The 25,755-nt window shown below is 43.2% G+C and overlaps 1 long non-coding RNA gene across 1 annotated transcript in view; it reads right to left on the bottom strand.

Annotated features, from left to right (window-relative positions):
• Nucleotides 1-23,287, bottom strand: part of LOC126503602 (uncharacterized) — a 560,452-nt gene extending 537,165 nt beyond the window's left edge. The window contains exon 1 of the long non-coding RNA XR_007592337.1: nt 22,622-23,287. This is a non-coding gene — a long non-coding RNA (uncharacterized lncRNA). The remainder of the gene's footprint in view (nt 1-22,621) is intronic.
• Nucleotides 23,288-25,755: the final 2,468 nt, after the last annotated feature.

Genomic DNA, 25,755 nt, shown 5'->3' with positions numbered 1-25,755 from the left:
GAAATAATTACACGGAAACTGTATTCTTTCAAACACTGCCTGGCCTGGCTAGGTCCAGTTTCTTATTGGCTAGCTCTTACATATTGTTCTAACCCATTTCTAATATTCTGTGTAGCCCATGAGCTGGCTTACCAGAGAGGATCTTAACCTGCGTCTGTCTGGAGCGGGAGCATCATGGCGACTCCTCACTCAGCTTCTTTTTCCCAGCATTCTCCTCTGTCTACTTCGCCTACCTAATTTTCTGTCCTATGAGGGACGAGGCAGTTTCTTTATTAATAAGAAATCACTCCCACATCACTTAAGATCAGTATTTCATGTCTCTGAAGACCAGATCTGGAGAAAGAACTGTATAAACATGAAAAACCATTCTCAGATGGACTCCAAGACAGAAATGAGTTTGTTATACTTGAGGAAAAACAAGAGTTGGGGTAGGGAGAGAATGGTGGTGTTTGGGGTGTTCTAAGAGCTAATAGCAGTTATGGAATGATCATATATATGAAAGAGGAAAAATTTAAGGAAATATCCTGACAACTTATAAATGTCAGAAAAAACACAGACAAAAGATTATCTGGTCAACTGGCTGCTCAGGAACCAGGCTTGGAGAAAGCTATCTAGTTAGCCTCTTTTGTCAGTGAGAAGGAGGCCTGGGCAGAGTTTTTGTGGGGAATACATTGAGAAGAGGCTGAATCAAGGAAGTATATAGGACAGTTTAGTAAAGGAGAATTAGGTTTTTGTAAGGTAAAAAACAAAAATAATTCCAAGGCCTGTGACTTGAGGGACTTGGAAGATGGCAATGCTTTTTTTTTTTTTTTAGGAAAAGAAGGCTTGGGAGTGTTAGGTTGACTTATAAAGCAAAATCAATAAGTGTGCCATGGATGTGTTGTGTTTGAAATGTCTACCCGGCATTCAACAGAAGGGACGTCAGGGGCACAATTAGAGCTTGAGGAAGAAGATGAGGAAGAGGCATGGTGATGTGAACTCTGAAGCCAGAACGCAAGGCAGGGTGGCCCGGAAACATATCAGAGTCTAGAAGGAGATGCATAACACTGATCATCTGCCTAGTCAGGCATTGGACTTTACTATTTTTAATCTTTTTTAGATTTGTTTATCATTTCATGTGAATGAGTGTTTTCTCTGCATGTGCACCACTTCTGAGAGTATCAAATCCCCTGGGACTGGAGTTGTGAACTGCCATGGGACTCAAACCTGGGTACTATTGCAGGTCAATAAGTCTTCTTAAAGGCTGAATTTCCTCTCTATTCCTCTCTATTCTTGGGTATTAGACATAAATCTCATGTGCATTATCTCATTTCTGCCCACACTGCCAGGGCAATGTAACCTTCTGAAAGATGTAAGTCTTAAGAGTAAAACATACTGTAAGTGAAACAATAGCATGATCTTTATAAAGTGTGGAAAGAGGAGTAGCAAAATATATGCAAACAATTATCAAGCAATAGACCTTAAAATGATTATTCCTTAGTCACTGTTGAAGGTACATTTATTCATAAAATGATAAGTCCCTTTTCTAGTACCTGGCACCCAAACTTATTTGGAAATAGAAGCCTTTGGCGAGGTTATGAAGTGAAGATGAGGCATTGCTGGTTGTGAATGGGTCCTAATCTTGTAACTGATGTCCTTAAAAAGAAGAGAGAAGTTTGGATAAGAGGCAGATTACAAGGAATGCCACGAGACAAGGTGTTGCATTCAGATGAGAAATGTTGAGAATTGCTAGGAAAAAGCAAAAATTCATAGAGCCAAAGAACAGATTGTCTCACCAAGCTCCAAGAAGGATGCATTTCAGACAAGACACCTATCTTCTGGAAGTCAGAGAAAATACCTTCGTCATAGTAAGTCCCTCGGTTTGTGGCATTTTCTTATGCAGGCTGTAGGGAGCCAAGGCAAGTTCTGCTTTACAAGTGAGAAAGTAAAACATGCAAGGTGGTCACATGACTCTCCAAAAAATCATTTGGGAGAGTGTAGTTATCCTGAAACCCACATCAGAGCAACAGCCTTCTTTCCATTCAGCCTGCCAACTATCAAGTGCTCTGTGAGCATCTCAGCTTACAAATGACCTAGTCAGTGCCCGACAGGGACCCATAATGTGTGGATGAGACAGACAGGAAATTGAGCAAAATAAATGTCAAGTTAACACCAAGGTTAGAATAAGAGGATTGTGAAGAATAGAGACAGAGCCTTTCTTACTTGGGCAGAGGAGTCATAACTGATGTGAACTTGCTTGAGGAATGGCAGAAACCAGGGGTAGCCCACAAGTGTGCTGCCTGTGAAGGGATGGGTCAGAGTGATGCTAGGTGTACAGTTGCCTGGGACTACACAAAGCCATGCTTCATGAAATGACATGCACCCTCTCTTGGAGTCCTCATGCCAGTATTCCAAAGAGGGTGTCACTCAAAGGGAATTTAACAAACAGAAAAGCAAGTCTTGAGGGGCCAACTCCCAAGATGCAGCACATGTCTGGTGCTGCTACATGGGATCCATGGGTAGCTCTTAGTCCTGTGACCACTATTATAACCTTTGTGCCTTGCTGGTTCTCAGCTCAGTTACTAACTATTAACCTTGGAAAGGCACTTGCTGTCCTTTACCCCGATGCTTGGTCTCCCCTGTCTGTAATAGAAGAATGCAGATGGACTTTCAGTCTGCAGGTTACCCCTCCTGGCTACCAATCTCAGGAGGCTTTGGGAATATAAGCAAGGTCACAGAGACATCAGCTAAGAAAATAGCTTATCAGAACTCTCTTCGGTTCCTTCCAGACACTGACAGCAAGCAGAAGGACAGAGAACTTGCTTGTGGTGTTACAGCACCTCCAGGTGAATGGGAGGCTGATGAGGCCAATTATGGGGTGGGGAAGGGGAGAATCATAGCCTGGGAGTTGGTAAGAAATGTAAAAATGAAGACAAAAAAATTGATGGATAAGTACTCTTAGCAAAAAAGAACAGATACAGCAAAGTACATCCACGGGACTCAGCAATTTTATCTCCATTTGAGGCTAGACAGCCTGGGTCTGTTTAACAAGTCACCTGACTGCCTTGAGAGATCACTGGGTCCACTGGAAAGTGGAGTCAAGAATGGGTATGCAGATCTGACCTTTGTCAGGGATAGTTGTAAAGAAGCAAGAGACAGCTGGCTGAACTAAAGAGAAGTGAGACAATGAATACGGATGGCTCTGCAGAAGCACGAGGGATTCATGTGCGGGGCAGGTTATTCTGCCCACACTTGACATAGGAGTAATGACATACATTGACTGGTTGCTTATCGTATAACTGGAATTTTCAGTGCACATGTGTGTTCTTGTATGTACATACGGATGTTTATGCATACATGCGGAGGCCAGAGAACAACTTTGTGTGGCATTCCTCAGGAAGGCCACCCAAACCTTGAGACAGTATCTATCACTAGCCTGAAGCTCATGTAATAGACTAGGCTAGCTATTTCACCAGCACCAGGCATTCTCCTAGCTCCACCTCCCCAGTGTACTCCACGTTACCTAGTATGTGTTTGTGGTTTCAAAAAATCAAGCTCAGAGAGTTTCAATGACTAAACAGTCCCTCAGCCCACACCTTGCATTTTCTATTCCATTCCTATCCTATCCACTAGGAAATTCATACATTTGAACGTAAGGTATCTTTTTTGCAAATGTATGCTCTTGACTGCCATCCTACACAACAAACCAGGCCCCTAGAAGAAACAAGGGAAGAGAAAGGACATAGAATGAGAGGCTGTATGTGGGACCCAAGTAGAAATGAGTAGGCTGGAATCTAGCAGATCTGCAGAGACCCCCAGGATTTGCCACTGTGTTTTGTTTCAGAAGACTCATGAGACCAACCCCTATTGGTCTCATGCAACCATGCCTGAGAGTGACAGGCAACCAACCATCTGTGCCCAGTTAGTTAAATCCTACGGAGGAGTGAGTTCTTTTCTGGTTTATCTGGAGTCTAATGTAAGTGGTGCTCAAGAAGGAATTAAATCCCTGTTGTAGATCAAGGAAGCCCGCAGTGTGTTCCTGATGGAGAGTGTTTGGGCCTAGAATGATTGAAGTTCCATGGTGCTTTGATCAAATAAAGACCCAAAAGTGAAAAGGATCCAGTCACAAAGAAGTCAGTAGAGAATGGGAGAATCCCAGGAGACTTGAAGAAAACAAAAAAAAAAAAAAATATAAGGACCATTTTACTAAGGATCGTATGACCTGGAGCAGAACACAATACAGTGAAATTTCTCATCAAGCTTCCTGCACACGAACCATACGGGAGCAGCGACTTTCATTCATGGAAGACTATTTCAGTGAATTTGGCATTTGATCTTTCTCTGGTCTCATGAGACCTCAGTCCCAGTCACCTCCATTGCAACCACTTGGGTAAATACCCTGAAGCGAAAGGGTCTCCAGGGAAGCTGTGCCTAGATACCTCACACAAACGGTTCTTAGTGAAGTCGGTCATGTAGGGCACTTGGAACTGTACAGTGCCAGCCCTGACCCTTCATCTTGTTCACATTGCCTTGACTCACTGGACACACCATTCAATGACATGGGTCCAAAGGTTTAACCTCCTCTTCCCTATGTCACCAATGCCCATACAGAGACACGTCACCTCTGTAGGAACTTTGTTTGCCCTGGAACAAAGCAAAGTCGTGCAAAACTTTGTCTCCACATTGCACCTTCCTGTAAACAGGTCCCACTTTCAGTGCGACTCTAACAATCAGGGAAATAAATTAGATCCTAGAATCTTCTCTGGATAATAGCTCGTTGCAGGAAGTCATTAATGCAGTAAATCAAACCCACAACTGTTGACACCGTGAAAGCGTGTTGTTTACCTTCCTTTGATTTAGCTGAGTATCAATTAGTTCAGTGATATTTACATAAATATCTCGATTTGGAAGGTAAAATTGTCCATCTGCTTCTGGAAGATTTAATTAGGTCTGTGTTGCTAAGGAAAAAGAGATTAATCCTTCTCGACATTAACCTTTTCAATTAATATATGTTTTGCAATGCATTGTGTAACATGCCTTGTTATGTAAATTGGACAAACTGGAACATTTCAGCCTGGGGAAATGATGTCTTTCAAATTGAAAGCATATCTCTGTTTGCAAATCTAGACCAAGAATGAACACTTACAGGCTTTCATGCTTGCTCTCTTCTTGGTGGTGTGGGTATGGGTGGGTGTGTGTGTGGGGGGGGTGCTCTCTGTTTCTCAAAGGCCTGTCCTGTGCATATCCTTTAGCCCATACAGAATGTCCAGGCCTCCATTCTCCATTCACTCCCTCTTGCTGGAGTTCTGAACATCTCTTAGTGTCTCCACCCTCAAGGTGTGCAGCCTTCTTTGGATTTCTGAGTGAGGTCCAATTGGATTCACATCTCTTGACATGCACATACATACATCGTTTGAAATTCCTCTTTCATTTATGCCTAACCTACAGAACTATTCTGTGACGATGAAGACCATGCAGTTCTCACTGCTATTTGTTTTGTTGTTGCTAACAGTGTCTGGCCCATGGAAAATAGTACATGCATGTTCAATGAATGAATGAATGAATGAATAAGATAAAATAGACACCATAGGTAACAATTTCATTGCAGTCTCATGGCTCATTCACTCTACCTGCAGAAGCAAAACCTGCATGAAAGCTTTAGGATACACAAAAGTACCTCCTTTTGCTCTTGTCTACACTTGACCTAACTAGGGACTATTACTCCCAGACTTTTTGAGCTGCACAGCCTTTAAGACCAGTGAACTCCCTGCAGACTCTCGCAGTATTTAACTAAACCTTTCCAAGGTACCACTGTTCAAGGAAAATGTCCTTTCTACTCCACTCCCTGCAATCGGATCTCCATATCCTTTCTCCTCCCCAGCCTTGTGTTTCTCACTGCCTAATTTTTTTTTTCCTAAGGGCCAAATATTTTCATAGACCCTCCCAAAATATTCACCTAACCCAGGCAAGGAGAATGGCAGCAATGACTGTCACCAGCCAGAAGTCTCTAATGTTCATGGCAATGCTATAGGCTCATATTTTTCTGCTTTCAGGAAACAAAACAAAGATCAAAGTGGCAATCAACTGCGTGTCACATTGCAGGTATAAGGGACCTGACTAGTTCCTGCCCTGCCTCCAAAGCCCACTTGCTTTGCTGTCAGACTGCAGAGCCAATGGGGTCTGTGCTGCAGTGAAGCACCAATGCTGAGTCCAGGGTTTGGTCTCCAGTTACAGATCTCTCCAACAAACTGACCAGAGTCAAAGAGAGCAGAAGAATAATCCTAAAAAGATGTCGCTTTCTTCTTTTTATTGCCAAAGAACATGAGCCTTCTGGAAACTGGTTGATGAAATTTGAATTTATACCATGGAGACTGACCAGCATTTTACAACAAACCAAATAGTAAACCCTTGGGGATTTGTAGCTCCATTCTGTCTCTGTTACAATTTCTTTCTCAATTCAGTGTTTATATAGAGAAAATAGCCATAGACAATAGATAATGAATAGTTATTGCTATAGCCATGTTATAGTAAAATTCTATTTGTCATGCAGCTTGCTGGCCTCTGAAACAGAGGGAAAGTAGACTTCATGGTTTTTAATCATTTTTTATTAAATATATAACCCAATCCTCACAATAGTATACTAAAGCTTGTCTGAGATTACTTTCATTTGAAAGAAAACATTGAGGCCTTTGAGTACAAAGAGAGAAATCTACAGTTACTCAGCTGTTAATTGTGAATATGTTCCCCTAAAACAAGTTGGTCTTTATTTATCCAAACTAGGTTATTATTTCTTTCTTTATTTATTTGCAACAGAATTAGGTTTAGTAGTAAATACTTGTAATCAAAGTAAGACATGAAGATTGCAATTCCCAAACCAGTCAGGCAACACAGCAAGACTTTGTCTCACTCCCCAAATTCTCAAAAGAAGAAATTTTGTCAGAATCCCTAGTCTTGCAGAAACCTTCAACTTCCTAATACTTAAAAGTGTCGTTCTTTTCCGCTATAGCGCTTTTGCACATGGTGCGTACAGGAAAAAGCAAATAATATCCTAGGGTTAACAAGTGTCAAGGATAGCTCCAAACAGAAGGGGTCTGCCTTGACAATGACCTGCATGGGCCTGTGATCAATAATTTAATACCAAATTGTCTGAGTGAATGGGGACTGTGGTGTAAATATGGCAGCTATGTAAATATCTATAAGTGGTGTAAATATAAGTGATGTAAATGTGTAGCTAAGGCATATAGTTAGATAGAAACTATGAGTCTGGGTCAGACTCACCTTTTCTGATTCCCGATCTTGCCATCCACTAAACAAATAGCCAGGGTAGCATTGGTGAAGTGCCATGTCCCTCATCTACATTAACACAGTAATGCTAGTTCTGTTCTTGTGAGTCATTGAGATGATTAACTGAAACGGTGCTTGGGAGGTGTTCTAGCTAGCCTCAACTGGTAACTTACCTAAGAAGGCAGTCTCCCTTTCGGGATTGTCCAGATCAGAGTGGTTTGAGGGCGTGTCTGTGTGTGTGTTGATTGTTAGTTCACGTAGGATGGCCCTCCCACTGTGGGTAGCACCATTCCTTGGTCAGGTGGTTCTGAGCTGTACTGAAGGGGGAAAAATGTATCTAATCCTGAGCCTGTGATCAAGTCAACAATCCAAATTCCTGCAGGGTTTCTGCTTCAAGTTCCTGCCTGAGTTCCCACCCAACTTCCCTCAATGATGAACTGTAACCTGTAAGCTAAAATAAACCCTGTCCTCCCCATTTTACTTTTGGTCGGGGTATTTTAATAGCAGCAAAGAAAAGAAGCTAGGACAGGAGGTGCAGCACACACTGCAATTCAACAAAGGCAACGTTGTTGAGGACTGTGTTGGCCGCTCATGTGAGCTCTTCTACCAGCCTTTTCCATCCTGGAGAGAAGAGCCGTGCTTCCTCGTCAATGCTATAAAGCCCTGCCATACACTATAATGTGTGGCTGAACATACTGCTGTGCTGGGTCTACTGTCAAACCTACCCTCAAAACGCTTAGTTCTTAAGGAGCCTGGCACAGAATTGGAGCAACTGGAGAGGAAGAAGGGTAGATGCACACAACTCTGAAGATGAACGGGTAGAAGTAGCTCACAAAGAACTAAGGTTCATGTACTACATCTCTTTTTTGTTTATAATGCATTTTAGTCAGGTAGCTGCTATGCTACTTTATAGAGATAAAAACAGAACGAATGAATTTTTAAAAATGTAAAATAAAAATCACTGATATTTAACATAGGGAAAAGGGCCTCTCTGTGCTCAAAAACTATGAGCATTCATTTAAGCATTCATAAGATTGCGTCTTTCTTAAAGTTGGTTGGAGAGTCTTATTGACATGTGGTTGGGAAGCTTTTTGAATTGCAGCCCTGTTCCTAAGGACCACACAGCAGGCAGAGGAGCTGAAGAGCCCTTTCCTTCCCCTTATTCCTGTCTATTACTTGTTTCCACTCAACAGAGGAGCCATGGAATAATTGAACCATTCAGAGGAAACACTGCTGGCTACATTGATGAGTTGTGTCTGCCCCATCAGCTCCTCCAGATGGTCTAGGGTTCTCAGGGCCTAAGGTCATGCTCTCCTTACTCCAAATACACAGGCAGTTCACTGGCCAGCCAAGCAGTGGGCCTTGAGTTTTCTAAGAATTCTTTTGTCCTCTTTCATTTTTAAATCTCAAAAAAAAAAAAAAATCTAGAGAACTACTGTCTATTGTTTTCCGTCAGATTCCAGTAGTTACACCCAAGAATCTCTAATGGAACAGCAGTTCAGGGTCAGCATTTGCCTATAACATGAATTAACCAGGTGGCTATGGGATAAATTCCAGTTTCTCTAAGTTTCAGTCTTATTAACTTCCCTACAAATATTACTAATACTAATATTTTAAACATAAAATAGTTTTTAACCATAATTTATTTATTTATTTATCTTAGTTCCTGAAGGCAGGGTTTCTCTGTGTATTCCTGACCATCCAGATACCCACTCTGTAGATCAGCCTGAACTTAAACTCAGAGATCCACTTACCTTTGCCTTCCAAGTTCTTCGATTATAGGTGTACTCTATTGAACCACAATCTAAGCATGTATAGGTGTCATTTATCATGATTGACAATTGAGATACAAAAATGACATAGACTCTGGTCTGGCAGAAAAGGACATACACACTGCTGATAATGGAGGATTCTGTGGGACCAGAAGTGATATGTTTATGGGATACAGACTCCCTGCTATTCAGAGGGGAAGAAAGGCCTCATAGGATAATGTTACAGTTGATTCTGGGGGGACGGGGAGAGAAGGAAGGCCAGAGAGAACAATGCAGTTAATGAGAGGGGCAAGGATAGAGCTGCTGCTGGACTCAAGAGACCACCATGTTAGGAGTACACCCCATAAGTCATCAGGACTGAAGCTCTGGGGAGCATCGCTGGAGCAGGCTGCATAGGAAATAATGTGAAATGTTGAGCCTGATGTATAGAATCACTAAGAAGTCATCTCTAACTTCTTTGGGCTCATCTTCAAGATTAGGTATTACACAAATTCTCTTCCATCAAAATGTCAGCCCTCACCAAACTGATTACAGCTTTGGGAGGACTTGATTGATGCAGAGGGTCTCCAGCTGAACCACGTCCAGGTGCCTAGCCCGCACGAACTGAGAGACAACAAATACGTGTTGGCTGAAGTCACTGAGTTAGTTGTCATTGGTATTCTTGTGTGGTCATTTGTTTATGTCTAGGAATACTCAAAGCAGATGTGCATTGTAGAGTAGGTTTGCTAACGGGGCACAGAACAAACTGCAGGACAGTAAGGAGGAGAGATGGGGGTTCTTTCAGAGCAACATGCGATGAAATGAGGGAACTAGGGAAGAGTCGAAGAGGCAGCACAAGAGACATCAGAGGGGGCTTCATCAGGATGTGATTCTAAGTGAATGTGTAGAGCAAGAGGAAGGCAGTGTGGAGGGTGAGTATCATGGGATCTGTGCATGGTTCCTACTCTGAGCTTTGGGCTTTGTTGCTTCAGTGACCACCCGAAGCATCAGTCTGGCCTAACACCAAATCCACTTAGCTTCTAAGCTGGACAAGGAAATTTCTTAGACCTTTGGAATACCAAATCCTAAAAGTCTTCTCCAGAAAACAACAACAACAACAACAATAAAACGTGACACACCTTTTAGTCATGATAAGATTATCACTTAGAATGTCCGCACACGTGGCTACTGTTACAAGTGCCTGGGATACAGAGACCTCATCTCATGTGACATGACCTCTATAGTGCCCAAGACAGGGCCCACAAAGGGAGACAATGTACTTCAATGTGTGTGTGGCTGAAGAGTTGCTTTCAGAGCTTTAAAGAGCTTCAGGTATGCCTCAAGTCACAGACATATAATTTCCTTAAAAATTCTTATAGTTTCAAATAGGCGTGCTGAAAATTCACGCTTTCATTCACTTTTAATGAGAATTTTTTTCAGGAAGAATATGTGACTGCCTTACAAGGCTTTCCGCAGCCATCTGGAAGACAGGCTTCCACGCAGAAGTGCTAACGGGGATATAGATGGAGGCTGGCTCGCGACAAAATTAGCGACGGAGAGAAGCAAGCTTTAGCAGCACTTGTCTCCCCTTCCCTTCCTCCTACCCTTCTCCCGTGAGTCCTAGAACTGAGCCTAGTCTCGGCATGCTCTAATTTATGCAAATGCTTTGGAGACAAGATTCCACTCTTCCCACAGACCTGTTGTTTTTGCAAGGATATTGAGGCAAGAAATACCCCTCAACAACAGGAGTAGTTCATACCTAATGATTCGAAGCATGAAGCAGCAGCCAAGAAGAGCGTTCATAGCCATAGTTCTAAGAAGTATGGGACAGTGGTTGATGACATCAATCCCTAAGAATAACCCTGGTTTTCATCAATATCATACAGTGCTCATCCTTGGGACATTTTACCTGTGTGTGAAGCACTGTCCGTGGCAGCTAAGAAACTCCCAACCACAAACACGAGGTGCACATTTCCTAGGGACACACAGTGCTCATTACCCCAGGTTTGTGGAGGAGACCATCAGAGTAGGGTGAGTGTGTGAGGAAGGAGGGTGTTTATCTTACTGTGAACAGGAAGCAGAATGAAGAAATACCCAGGGTGAGATACAGCCCTGCAGGCCAAGTCCTGTGGCCCAGTTCTCCCACCGTTCACCAACGCCTGGTGATGAACCAGGGATGCATCTAGACCGTGTTATTCTTCATTTGTTTGTGTGCCTGCTTCTTTGTGTCCTTACTCTTCTACCAGCATAAATGTGAGGGAAAGAGATGTGAACAGAAGGCGAAAAGCTGAGCAAAAGCATCATGCGCTATCCTGGGATGTTCTTGTGAAGTTATGAGTAACTGTAATCCCTTCAGAAAGCTACCCAGGAAAGTCAGGGGGAAGGAGGGGATGAGCATCTATTAGGAACCTGCCACGTGCCAGGTTCTATGCACAGGGCTTTAGTATTTCTATGCCTCTTGATTCTTTGATAAGATGATTTTCAGTGTAGAAATGAAGAAACTGAGGCTCAGAGAATGAGCCACTTACTTGGGACTCCTAGCTATCAATTACAACTGTGATTTGAACCTCCTGCTCTGTCTACCTCCAAAGCTACGCTGGCCACGTTAACATTGTGAGCATCTGAAAGGTGATGGGCTCCCTCTAAGATTTTCTGTAAATATAAAACTAACACAAATTTCAAAAAACCCAATACAAAAGCAAGACCAGAAAATGGCTTAGCCATTTTAGTATTGATTATAAGCTGATTTGATAATATTTTTGCATACTGGGTTTAATGGATACATTAGTAAATTAAATGTTTTTGTTGCCTCTCAGTTTTTTTTTATTGGAAATAAAGGACTGCAAGTTTGGCTGACATTGTGGCTCTGCTTGGGCAGGGGATGACCAAGAAAGCAGTGTGATAAGGGATCTAAGCTTTTGCTCTTTCTTCCTTCAATACGGTTGCTGTCTTCCTTGGCTCTGCCCTCACCCCTGGGTCAGCAGGGAGTGTCAGAGTGGAAAGGTGGGACTGTAGGCAGAACCTGGCTGTGATGTCATCAACAACCTCCTCCTTCCCCAGTTAAAATGAGAAATGCCATGAGCAGGCCTGTGATCTAGCTGAAGAAAACCAGATCAGGAAACTCTTTCATGCGTCCCCTTTTTCCAGAACCTATTTTTTTTTTGTAATAATTGCAGTAATAAATACTATAAATGGGGCACGTAAATAAGGAATAACAGTTATGCTCATTTTTGGTGTTGATGAAAAGGAAAGAATGTTCTGATCAAATTCAGAGGAACAAGTCCTGTTAAGGTGATTTTATACACATGAATTCATCGCATCCCACAGCCTCCCATGAGATCAAAACTTTTATTAGTCCCTTAGGAGGGGAGTAGCTAACTTGTAGATAACTCAGCTCGAAGCACTGCACAGAGGGAAAGCAGGTCAGGAGGATGCTAACAGGGTTGAAGGAATAGATTTTATGGGGCTTTATTATGTATGGGGTAGACGGATGCTAGACGCAACGTGTGAACACTACCCTTCAGATCAGCTTCAGAAACGAGGTGCATTTAGCATGCCATTTGACTGTTCGAGAAACTGTATAAGAATTAATAATTCATTTAAAGTTATCCAGATTTTGAGCTTGAATTCTTAGTTGCTAGGGCTGGGGTTGGGGCTGCAGCTGAAGATGGGACTGGGGTTACAGATGAAGCTGGGGCTGGAAGTTGAACAGGTGAGGCAGGAAGGGAGGGGAAAGAGAAGAACACAGGGAAGTGTCACACTTTGGTGTGCATCTTCTATCTTCTCATGAATGGATTACTCACTGAAGCCAAGAAAATGATATTTTATGTCTTTTTTGAAATTAGAGTTGTTTTTTCTATGTTACGTAGGAGTGTTTTGGCTGTATGTATGTATGTGCTCCATGTACACGTGTTTGGTGCTTGAGCAGGACAAAAGAGGACATTGGATCCCCTGGAACTGGAGCTATAGATCATTGTGAATCACCACATGGGTGCTGAAAACTGAACCCTAGCCCTTTGCAAGAGCAACAAGTGCTCTTAACCATTGAGCCATCTTCCCAGGCCCACATCTTCTAGTTCTAACCACTCCTTCCCATCACAAAGCCAAGTACATAGTCAGTTTTTAAATTTGCTTACTGACCAAAAGGTACAAAACACCTCGGCAGAAGCCTGGCTTTGGTATGTGGGCCACACGACATGAAGCTGATATTCATTTGCTCCAGATCATACACCAGCTCCTATTTCAACCAATGAATATTTTCCCCTTGAGAATCTTAAGTGATTCAAGCACACCAGCTATTTTAAGACCCAGACTTATGACTGTTGTACATATCCCTGAAAGATCTGGAGAGTCCTTCCCTCTTTTATTTTCTTCATCCATCCTCCCGGCTAATTCACGGAGAAGCCGCACAATTTAAAGCTACTGTCATGTGCCAGCCCTGTCAAAAGACATCCAGGTACACAGCATGAGGATGATTCACTCAGACCAGGGAGGAGAGCCTCCAAATCCCAAGTTAGCAGACGCACTGGGGAGGGAGGGGACCAGTGTCTGGTGAACTATCTGTTTGACAGTGACCTTTGGAAAGTGCCATTTTGAAGGGACCTCCCTCGGCTGAGAAAATGACATAATTAAATAAATGACATAAAGATGGTGTGATCAGAAAAAGAAAAGGAGGTTCGTCTAGTGTCCATGGTATTTTCTGATGGGGATCTACAGCCAACGATTAGCCAAACGAAGGACAAAAACGCCATTTCTCTAGAGGAAGCTGACACAGGAGCCTCTAGACAATTTGTTAAAGATTAATAAGAAATGGTTTCTCTCCCACGGCCCTCCAGGGAATAGTATGATAAGATGAAGTAATTCTAAAACGATGTTGAGGATTTGTCAGTAAGAGGGATATAGCTGGCTAGTAAGAGTAATCCGCGATGTCCATGTAATAAATTAAGACGGATTGAATTTTTAAAAATAAATGGCCCTTTAGCGGTCACTGACAGAATAATTGATTCTAGCAAAAATCGTCAATTGATTTTATTCCACTTACTATTGCTGCTGGCCATTTTTCCAGATCACTGGGGTATTTAATTTTTATCAGGATGTTTGTGGATCAGAAATTGCAAGGCGTGCTTATCCAGGCTGTACTTGCAGACACTCATGTGGTTGCAATCTGATGCCAACATCCTTAAGGTGCCCATGCTGCATGGTCCACTGTAGCTTCCCCTACTGGCAACAGTTTAGATTTGCCAGCGCCTGGCAGCTAAGGAAGGCTATTGAACAGTGTGAGTAGTTTAAATGCAAAAATGTCTCCTCACAGACACCTTAGTTCCTAGCTGCTGGAACTGACTGGAGGGATTGTAGACTTTTAATAGGTGAGACCTGGCTGGTAGAAGTAGGTTGTTGAGGGCAAAATTATGTGTTATAGTCTAGCTCCAGTCACAATTCTCTCTCTCTCTCTCTCTCTCTCTCTCTCTCTCTCTCTCTCTCTCTCTCTCTGTCACATATACACACACACTATCTATCTATCTATCTATTTCTTATTCTCTCCCACCCATTTCTTTTTTTTAATTTATTTATTTATTTATTAAAGATTTTTGTCTCCTCCCCGCCACCGCCTCCCATTTCCCTCCCCCTCCCCCAATCAACTCCCCCTCTCTCATCAGCCAGAAGAGTAGTCAGGGTTCCCTGCCCTGTGGGGAGTCCAAGGACCTCCCACCTCCTTCCAGGTCTAGTAAGGTGAACATCCAAAAAGCCTAGGCTCCCACAAAGCCAGTACGTGCAGTAAGATCGAAACCCAGTGCCATTGTTCTTGACTTCTCAGTAGTCCTCATTGTCCACTATGTTCAGTGAGTCCGGTTTTATCCCAGGCTTTTTCAGACCCAGGCCAGCTGGCCTTGGTGAGTGACTCATCTAGATGTGAGCAAGCAGCCTCGCAACAGTAGAGTGCCACACCTAACAAAATGTCTTTCTCACCACGGTGAACTCTACTCCCAGAATCTAACAACAAATTCCATCCTCTTCCTCCATAAAGTTGCTTCTTTTCAGGTATTTTGACCATAGTAATGAGACAAGTAACTAAGACCAGCTATGCCCAGCTACTCAAGGCCACTCCAGCGCAGGAGTCTTAAGTCATCAGCCTTCTCACATAGCACTGTCTCAGTTTCCAAGACTGACAGTCTAAGAGGACCAAGCAGAAGCTTCATGACCTTTAGCAAGTTGGACTCAAAGTCCACAGGACAAACTTTCTTTGTACTCCAGTGGGGAAAGCCACCCCAATTTCATCAAAACACACGGGAGGGGCTGGGAAGATGTATCAGGGGTTAAAATCAAGAACCCACACAGAAGTTTCTAAGTATTTGTAACTCTACTTCCAGGGAAATCTATTCACTCTTCTTATCTCCCTGGCCACCATACGCACACACGGTGCACAAATATACACGTGGGTAAAACACCCATGCATATAAAACACCGTTTCAAAGTACTTCCAGAAACACAAGGGAGAGAGAAAGTACCCGAAACTCTCAATGGGAGGAGACTCCAGGGCTTTCTAAGTCACTGTGTTACTATCCCATGTGTTAATACCAATGGGTGGGAATTTAATGTGGAAAAGCATGATTATCCACAGTCTCAATGCACTTCTTATAGATTTTTTTACGAGAAAGTGAAAACTAGCATCATTACAGTGAAAAAAAAAAACAAACTTGGTAGACAGCACCTTGTCATAATCATTGTCCCCAGTCGTGGTGTACTGTGCATCCCTGGTATGATGTGCTTAGAGTACTTTACAGTTTAGATGGGAGAAAACGGTGATACCAACCATAACAGTGGGACCTTCCACAAATGGTCTAGACTCTTCAAAATAACCCAAGCAGCTATAGAGGTTATCACTTTCCTTGCTCTTAGAACTGATATACCTGGAGTACCAGGAAGTTAGAGCCCTGGATCAATCTCCATCGAACAATGAAGCATCCCATTTCTTGGTCACAGGGTAAGGGGTAACTCTCAAGCATTTACTGTTTCCTCAAGTTCCTAGAATCAACATGCTCCCTGGCGTTTGAATCTTGTTTGTGCCTGCTAATTGCTTGATAGTGTGCCAATGTTTTGTCCTCCTTTCCTTTCCTGTTCCATTCTCCCACTCCTAATCATGTTTCCTAGAATCATATTTCAAATATCTATTCTCACTCAAATTCCTGCCTTGGTAGCTGCCATCTGGAAGAACACACTCTAACACCATCGTGGGCAACAAATGAGGAGCCGGAGGAAGCACTCTACAGGGGACTGAGGAGGCTCAGCCATAGTTGCAATCAAGATCATGGACTGGAACCAAGGTTGGAAAAGCACATTTTGAGTGACATTGTTGTGATAATTAGCAAAGCATGAATATAGATCTCAGAGAAGACAGCACGATTTTGTCATCTTACTGTTTCAGAATTCCACGATTACAAGGGCATTGGTTTCCTTGAAACCGGAGATACTGACTGCTGTGAACCACACCACATTCGTGCTGGAAATTGAGCCTTGATCTTCCAGAAGAGCAGCCAGTGCTGTTAACCACTGTATATAGCAATTATACAATACCAGAAGACTTGGCACTTGCTCAAAAGACATTACTTTTCAACATTTAGATAATGGGAAAATGTTAAGTGAGTTACTGAGGAAAATCAGAAAGCAACTAAGATTTCTTGATGATGCCAACAGAGGCTCTCTCTCTCTCTCTCTCTCTCTCTCTCTCTCTCTCTCTCTCTCTCTCTGCTACTGTCCCCATGTGTAGGACTGTTTTTACACTAAAGTGAGCTGTAATGAACCTAACAGCCAGAATTTCAACTTTGCTCAGTCTGAGAAGGTGTTTTGTTTTCCCTCCTCTAGGACCACAGCACTGTTTTCAGTAGAGATGTTGCAAGCCCATGCCTACTCTTGAAAAACCTTCTGACATTAATGCAGGCAATTATAGATCACTGGAAGCTTGATAGAACCTAGAGAACCCTCAGCAATTGAGCCTGATCATTTTTATCTATAAGGAAACTGGGACCTTATAGAGAAGGATGCAGTGGTGGGCGCAGCAAGTTAATTAGTAGAGAAGGCAAGTCCAGAGCCATTAGACAAGCCAGCACTGATTCCCCTGAGCAGATGGGTTGGCACACCCAGATTCAATTTTTCCTTATTTTTTAAAAACCATGCTCTTCCCCTTTTATTGAATCTGAAATGCTCTGACAAGCTTGGAAATGCGAATAGACCATCTGAGAGCTGGCACCAAATGCAGCTGAAAATATAAAACAGGCTGTTGAGTGTGCTGACTTCCCTGTCCCCCCAGGATAGTAACTATGCTTAGAAATGGGCTCCTGTGAGCCACTGAAGGAGTAAAGACTCATAGCAAGTTCAGATCCACTGAAGGGCGCAGTAAACTGATGGTGGAAATGAGGAGGCCATGGACCCTGGGGAAGAAATCAGTCTCCCCCAGCCATTGGGAAAAATAGGAGCCTATTGCAAACAGAATCTCATGCATAACCTTACCACAGCAAAGAAACCACTATCTCATGGTTTGGAGGAATAAAGTACAGTGTTGCACATTGGGGAACAGGGTACAAGAATCACAAGAAAAAATCATGTCCAGATTTTCCTGTGGGGGGGAACAGAGGTGATACATGCATTGTGTGTATGTGCATGTGTGTACATGTATATGCATGCATGTGGTAATGCGTGGGTGGGTGAGCGTATTTGTATGCAGAAAAAGATGTATGTGTTATGTGTATCACACACATGGTTTCATGCATATGCATGGCTCGTTTATGTGTATAATGTCTGTATGTGTGCATATATACTTGTTTATGTATGTATATATGTATACTGTGTGTAAGTATACAAATATATATAGAGAGAGAGAGTTGTGTACATGTGCATCATGTACATACTATGTGGGCATATGTATATGTGTATATGTATACTGCCTGTGTGAATGAGTAGATTATATATGTGTACAATTATGTCTCCATGTATATGTTGTGTGTATTAATATATGTGCATGAGTGCATACATACATGCACACAGAGATGCAGGTGTAAAAATTATAAAAGTGCATATATGCCAACACACATAAACCCATCACTAAAACCATGACACACACATTGACGCTTACTACTAAACATACAACATTTGAATAGACATAGACATTTACCCATACATGCAATATAAATATAAACACATACATTGATGTATGCATAGACATGCATGTAGTATACAGAAACATGCACACATGAAACACAGTATAGATATGCACACATCACACAAAACTTTCTTTCTTTCCCAGAATAGGCTTACATTAGAGATTACACCTAGAGCCTTGGAAGTTGGAATCTAGCTTTCTTTCTCTTTCTATTTAAGTGAAGTAAAATTTATATTTATATTTGAAAGAAGTCCATCCACAAACTTAATTCTATAATTGCACACTATCTGGCCCAGATTCATACACATAAGCATCAAAGCAGCTCTGAGACTGATTTTCAAGGCACCACTGCCAGAGTCTTCTGGAGAAAATGACCAGTGCCACAGAGTTCAAAGTGAGGACCCTGGCACAAAAAAAAAAAAAGGACAAACTCTAGCTTTAAAGCCCATTGACAGCCATTGGCTCTTGGGGTGGAGGTGCTGGATGCATGACTGTTCTTGGAGGGATGATAAATTTCTCAATGCAACCATCAAACGGACAGGTGATTTGGCTCCATCAGATATGCTAGGATGATTGGTGCGCACTCATCATTGGAGTCGAGATTTGATCTACCAACCCAGCAGTGTAATCAGGCCATTAGCCACCCCGAGTTCCACTACTTGATGAGAAACTTAGTGTGTGTGGAGGGGGGGGGCTGTCTGTATTACTGTTGTTGTTATTATTCTCGCGAGGGGTACCTGTAGCTAATGAATTATAAGCTATTTCTCATGTGGTTCATTGCAGTTCGCCACTTTGCTCCCCTTGTCAAAAACACAATATCCTTTTCAGCCCCCCAAAAAATATAGCACTGCATTATGATAATGACACCAGCATTTCATCCATCAGTGGGAATGGGATGATTACTTAACACGTTTCTGAGGACTTCCTGACAAACTTGAAAAGTTGCCCTTCTGGAAAGGAAGTACTTAAATCTTTGGATTATCCTCCAGGTTTGAGAAAAGCCTGGCAGCCATACCTCTGGAAACTGAGAAAACCTTTCTCAAGAGTGGGTTAGGACTGCCTCACACCCCAGATAGGCCAGGAGAAGGATAATCAAAATCAGCTGGGAGGAAGTTTAAGCTCCAGGCAATGGCTGGTAAAAATCCCAGTGACTGGCTTCGAAGGTCCATCTGTCTCAAATTGTCTAGCTCAGAGAGCTGGCATACAGAGATAATGAATCCAAGGTTACAGGATCAAGTTCATGTACAGCTGAGCCAGCTAGCTTAGAGAAGGTGTTGGGGAGTGCTGAGGCCATGACAGCTGGATCTCCTCCAGCCTTATTGGCTCTGTGTGCATGCAGCCTGGGTTGCCAAGAAGAAAGCTGGCAGAAGTGGGTGGATTGTAGTTTCACTCCGTTTAAAGAGCTTTGGTTCAGCTACTATCTGAAAATAGTATGCCTCTCAGCTGAGAAGAGCTAGCAGAGAGAGTGAGGTCTGGTCTCTGCCCTCAAGAAGCTCCCGGGCTAGTGGATGAATCCTAGGGAAACAGACCTGAGCTTTTAACTCCTCTGAGTGCTGGAGAGAAAAAGGAAGGAACGTAACTCCATGGAAACAGGAGGAAGAAACAGTGGCTTAGAGGTTGGGAAGGGCGTGTGAAAGTGCAAGGATCACATAACATTTTAACAGGGCTTTCGGGAATAATTACTATTTCATCAAAGATAAATAAGTAGGTAAGACTATATAATACACACTCAGGAGCCTCCTTCAGGGGCTAGAGGATTCTGTTCTTCCCCCAAAGTCAGTCTTCCCTATCAAGACTTTTCAACCTCAACATCATGGGCTAGCGATAGTAGAACTCTCATTTGCATCCCCTTACGTACATACTTTGAGCCAAAATATGTACTGTGGTCAGGGTTTGAGTCTTAAGCATCCTTCCCACAGGGTCTTGTATTTGAACTTCTGGTCTTGTCTCCAGCCAGAGGTGCTGTTTTAGAAGATTTTAGGGTCTGGCCAGCAGAGGTGGTCACTGGGGATTGGTCTTAAAGAGTTAGGAACAGGCACTGCTTGGGATACAGATCCCAAGCTCTCTGCTTCCCAGTCAGTCAAGATGTGAGGAGATGCATTCTCACTGTCCAACCTCGCCAGCACGCGTTCTCTGCTGTGATGGTGTGTACCCCTGAACTGTGAGCCCAGTGAATCCTTCCTCTCTTCCATTGCTTCTGTCTGGCCAATTAAAAAAGTAACTAATGACACCTTATTTAAACCAATCAGCAGACTGGATTTGGTCCATGCATTATGGTTTGGTGAGAGTTGATTTGCATAAGGAATTGAAGAACAAACTGTCTATTGTTAATGCAAGGTACAGGGATAGGGCAGAAGGGCTGTCATCCAGGAAGGGATCGGTGGCCAGAAAGAACTGTTTTTAAGATAGTTGCTAAGGGGAGCCACTAGAGCTTAGCCCCATGGGAAAACTGGAGGAAAATTAAAAGTCAATCTCAGGATTACCCCAACCCCCAGGCAGAAGGTAGGTGAAGTACGTACACCCCTTCACACATTCTTCATATTTCAGGAGGCTATTCCTGGAAATTCTAACCCATCTCAATCTTAAAAAGATTAGTGTGCTTCATTTTCACCGAGGATGGCAGTGCTGGCCCCAGGAATCAGTATTGAAACAGCACGAAGATCCCCATTGGATCTGGGGAAAGTATAATACTGTCTGAAGTCTGGTCTGTCCTTTGCACTAGATCTGCATTCAATTGACCCAATCTTTAAACTGACTGAAAACTAAAGTATCTTAAGAAAGAGTGAGTCTCTTGGGCATATACCCAAAAGATGTTCAATCATACTCCAAGGACACTTATTCAACTATGTTCATTGCAGCATTATTTGTAATACACAGAACCTGAAAACAACCTAGATGCCCCTCAACTGAAGAATGGATAAAGAAAATGTGGCACATTTACACATTAGAGTACTGCTCCATGGGGAAAAAAATATGGCATCTTAAAATTTGCATGCAAATGGATTGAACTAGTATAAATCATCCTGAGTGAGGTAACCCAGACCCAGAAAGATGAACATGGTATGTACTCACTCATAAGTGGATATTAGCTGTAAAGCAAAGGATAATAAACCTATAGTCCATGACACAAGAGAGGCTAAGTAACTTAAGTAACAAGGTGAACCCTAAGAAAAGCATATATAGATCTACTTGGAAAGAGGACACAGACAAGATCACCTGACAAAATCGGGAACATGGGGTAGGGGGAGTAGGGAGGGCAGAAGGGGAAGATGAAGGGAGAAGGGTGGGGCGAAGGAGAACTTGAGGGAAAGAGATAGTCGAGATGGAGGAAGGACAGAGATGAGGTCAAGGAAAGATATTTTGATTGAGGGAGCCATTATGGAGCTAGCAAGAAACCTGGTACTAGAGAAATTCCCAGGAATCCACAACAATGACCCCAGCTAAGATCCTAATAGAGGAGAGAGTTCCCGAATTGGCCTTACCCTATAGTCAGACTGATGAATATCTTAAATGTCACCATAGAACCTTTATCCAGCTACTGATAGAAGCAGAGGTAGAGACCTGCATCAGAGCACTGGACTGAGCTCCCAACATCCAGTCAAAGAGTGGGAAGAGTGAGAATATGAGCAAAGAGGCCAAAACCATGATGGGGACACCCACGGAAACAGTTTACCTAAGCTAATAGGAGCTCACCAACTCCAGTCAGACAGGAAAGGAATCAGCATAGGTCCAAATTAGTCTCTCTGAATGTGAGTGACAGTTGCATGGCTGGGGCAGACTGCAGGGCCACAGGCAATGGCACCAGAATTTATCCCTACTGCATGTACTGACTTTTTTGGGAACCTATTCTTTTTGGATGGATACCTTGCTCAGCCTAGATATGGTAGGGAGGGCCTTGGACCTTCCCCAAAGAAATGTGCCTCACTTTCTCTGAGGAGTGGGAGGGGGTGGAGGGCCTTCCCCAAAGCAATGTGCCTCACTTTCTCTGATGAGTGGGTGGGGGTGGAGGGCCTTCCCCAAAGCAATGTGCCTCACTTTCTCTGAGGAGTGGGAGGGGGTGGAGGGTAGGTGGAGGAAATTGGAGGAGGGGAAGGAGTGGGAGCTAGGATTGATATTTAAAATGAAAAAAAGATAGTTTGTTTTCTTTTTAAAAAGTAAAAAAAAAAAAAAAGAAAGAGTAAGTCTATGAAGTTAGCTGAATGCAAGCCCACGGTTGCTATCATCGTGACTCTGCCTATGACTCCCTTGTGCTCAGCCAAGGCTTTTGCCGAGCTGGGTCAGGATAACCTAACTCAAGTATTTCCATAACTATGTGTTTGTATTCATCTGTTGACAGCACCTTTTCTAAAATAATATAGTGGTATTGACTCGGACTGTCTTAGCACACAGTAGGTCCTCAATAGGGCTACCTTCAAATCATTCTCACCTGTGAAATTCAGTAAAACATACTCACTTTACAGCAAAACAGAACTCCTGCCCTTTTATCATTTTCGGAGCTCTTCTTCTGCCTGATTCCACATGTTAACGTGTGCTTGCCAAACGCAGCCGTCGGCTCATCAGAAAGAGTTCATTAGTGCCGATTCTTCTGGCACACTCCTACCAGATAGCACAGTGTGCCGCTTGAATAGAGCTGCGGCGCTGCTGGCCGATGGAAACCAAAGCCACAGAGATGCATCTGAGTCCAGCAGCAATTTCATCCTCATCGCATGATCTGTTCTTCTCGCTGGCTGTCCCACAGAGCCTGACTCCCCGGGAGAGAACAATTCTTGCCCAGCCATCATTGATGTTCCAGAACCCTGGGGCTCTTCCAAACAGCATATTTTCAGGCTCATTTCATTTCCTGCCTTTGATTCAACCATCTGGAAAAGAAGTCAGGAGAATGACGCCCCATCTCTGGTCCCAGAGGCCTTGGAGAGGACACATCAGCCAAGTTCATGTCAATCTGTTTATGGATTGGCCGTGGAAGGAGGACCCCCGGGGTCCACTGGTGCTGACTGGGTCCATGTGCAGCTGCTGGTGGAATCAGCTTTTTCTGGCTCCCAACCCTGGATAAGAGGAAGAAGAACAGGACCAAAGTGAGCATACAGAAGGAGGAGGGATCTTCTGTCTGCCTCTCCTCCTCCCCGGCCCCAAAAGTGAGCTGTGGGAGAAACTCAGAGCCGGGAAATCAAGAAGCAGATCTGGGCCTTAGTCAGGAGGGAGCTAACAGTGCAGAGGTAGCCATCTAACAAGGCAGTCAGCATAGATTGGGGCAGCTCCGTGGAGCATAGGGCAGAGTCCTGCGCTGTTTCCTGGCTCTGCAGTTTACTAGGTTTGCAAATGGGAAGCTTGAAACATCTTGTGGTCTCAGTATCCTCATGTATGAAAAAGGACACACTCTGGCTGTTACCTCAAGACTCTCAGCAAAAGCTCAAAACAAGGATGACAGATGCTAACCTGCTTTGTTACTGTCGTTCACACTGATGAGTTCAGATAGGCCAACTTTAATCAAAGGAGACACCCGCAGAAGCCTTTGGTTGGATTCCTGGCTCCATTTCCAGGTTTCCAAAGTTTAACCCTATTATGATGAGAAGACTTCAACACGCTCAGCCTTAAATTTCCAAGTTGAAAAACTAAGCAATGAATTCCTCTTGTTGAGGGCTGCCATGGAATTTCAGTGGTCGTGATTAGGATTACTTGAGAAAAGAGAAATTTCTGTTTATCTCCGACCCAAAAAAAAATATTGTCAGGAAAGAATAAGTAAAACAAACGTGAAAAGATATTTTTGAATGAATAAATGAATGGGCCACTTAAAACATAATAACGCAATCAAGAATTAACAGAAATAGTGGCACTAGCCAGCATGATAAAGATTAATTTAGGCAGCATTCTAAGCATGTCACGGGCACTGTCAACCAATCCTTTCATCTCCTAGGCACTTACAGTGTGGCTCTGGTCTTTCAGCGGGGCCCAGCAAGTCCTAAAGAGGTTATATTTAATGACTTTTGTGTCCCAAGTCACAAAAGTCATCAACAGAAAGGACTATTCAAAACTTCATCTCTGGACTTTAATGACAATGGGCTCTTAGACTGACACATGCGAACGCATACAGGCCCCTGTGCTCCTGCAGTAGGAAGTAAAGCTTCACTCTCCTGTCTGGTAACATTGGATGATACCTAGAAAGCATCTAAAAGCATTTCTTGTCCCCTGGCCTTGTGTCATCCCAATTCTACCAATGAAAAAGCTGAGGGCTGGTAAAATGAAATACCTTATTTCAATGCAAAAACTAAATAACAGCATCAGAATTTGAACTTAGGAAGACTAGCACCTTCCAAAACACTCAAAGACTCACAAAAGCAGAGACACAGACACGTGGCATCTCATGGTGAGCACGCTTCCCCCTCATGGAGCTGTTTCTCGGCTACCTAGCATCAGAGGCGGCAGAGGTTCGGTTGACTCCATGTGGCTCTGTGGATAGAGACCTGTAGCAAGGTCATGCAGAGGAGCAGGTTGTGGACTCTCTGGGGGGGGGGGGCGATGTGAAGCTATGTCTGACTTCTGAAACCTGTTGCTGCTTTGAGTGTCTTCCAGACTCACAGGAGAGCAAGAAAACCCAAGTGGCAGTCCCACAGGAGCAGCTGTTTTTACTGACTACCTGTGGCACATCCATGGTTCACCTTGGCTAAGGGAAGAGCATCCACCTCCGGGGGCTGTCGCAACTTCTGACTTCAATGAGAGAGGGGGAAAAAAAAAACCTGCTTGTGTCTCCTTAGAGAAAAAGAAGCTTTAGCAATGAGAAGAAAAGCAAGCAGCCTGGACTAGCAGAGGGCCAGAATACAAGCATCATTCATGTCATGAATCTTCATGGAAGCACCCACCCTTTGATCTCAGAACTTAAAACTGTGCTTACAAAGATCCTTGGCCAGGCTGTGGTCTGCCACATGTACCCTGTCACATACACCCCTATACCTGTATCTTCCCACAAGCGTGTGGGGTTGAAGTGAGCTCTGCACAGGACAGGGCAGCCTCTGGAAATCCCAGTGGTTACTTCTACATATGCAACCATTTCCTCCATATTCTACTTCCCAACTCTCTATAATTCTTCATACCCTACCTAAGCATCTTTTTCCTCTGATGCACACACACACACACCTGCCTCCCCAATTCCAATCCCTCCTCCTCTAGCTATGGGGTCTTGTTATAATCCATGTTGCAAGTAGACTCTGAGCCTCTCAAGGCTACAGCCAGGACCTCTTTGAACCTGGATATTTTGCCTCCCATGAGTTTCTGCACATACTACACCCTGGATAAATGGCCACGATTTACTGCATTGTTGGAATCAAATGAGATGACAGATATGGAACATTTGGTCACCTGAAAACAATCACATAAGCTACATGTGCCACATGGTTATGCCTAAAATGAAAAGGTGAACTTTGCCCAGAATCTATTTGAAAAAAAAAAAAAGCTCTTGTACAGAAAATGTCACAGAATTTAAAATGCTATTTATTACCCTTCCTAGCAGCTGGTTTTCTTTATAAAGGAACCACTATTTAACTTTTATTTTATCTGTGTTAGAGATGTCAACTTGTTTTAATTTATATTTCC

This window comes from Alexandromys fortis, unplaced genomic scaffold, assembly GCF_014885135.2.
Source record: "Alexandromys fortis isolate MF-2015 unplaced genomic scaffold, M_Fortis_MF-2015_v1.1 scaffold_2_1_26212458, whole genome shotgun sequence".
Lineage (NCBI taxonomy): Eukaryota > Metazoa > Chordata > Mammalia > Rodentia > Cricetidae > Alexandromys > Alexandromys fortis.
The sequence above is the reverse complement of the archived record's forward strand: the minus strand, read 5'-3'. Positions and strand labels throughout refer to the sequence as shown.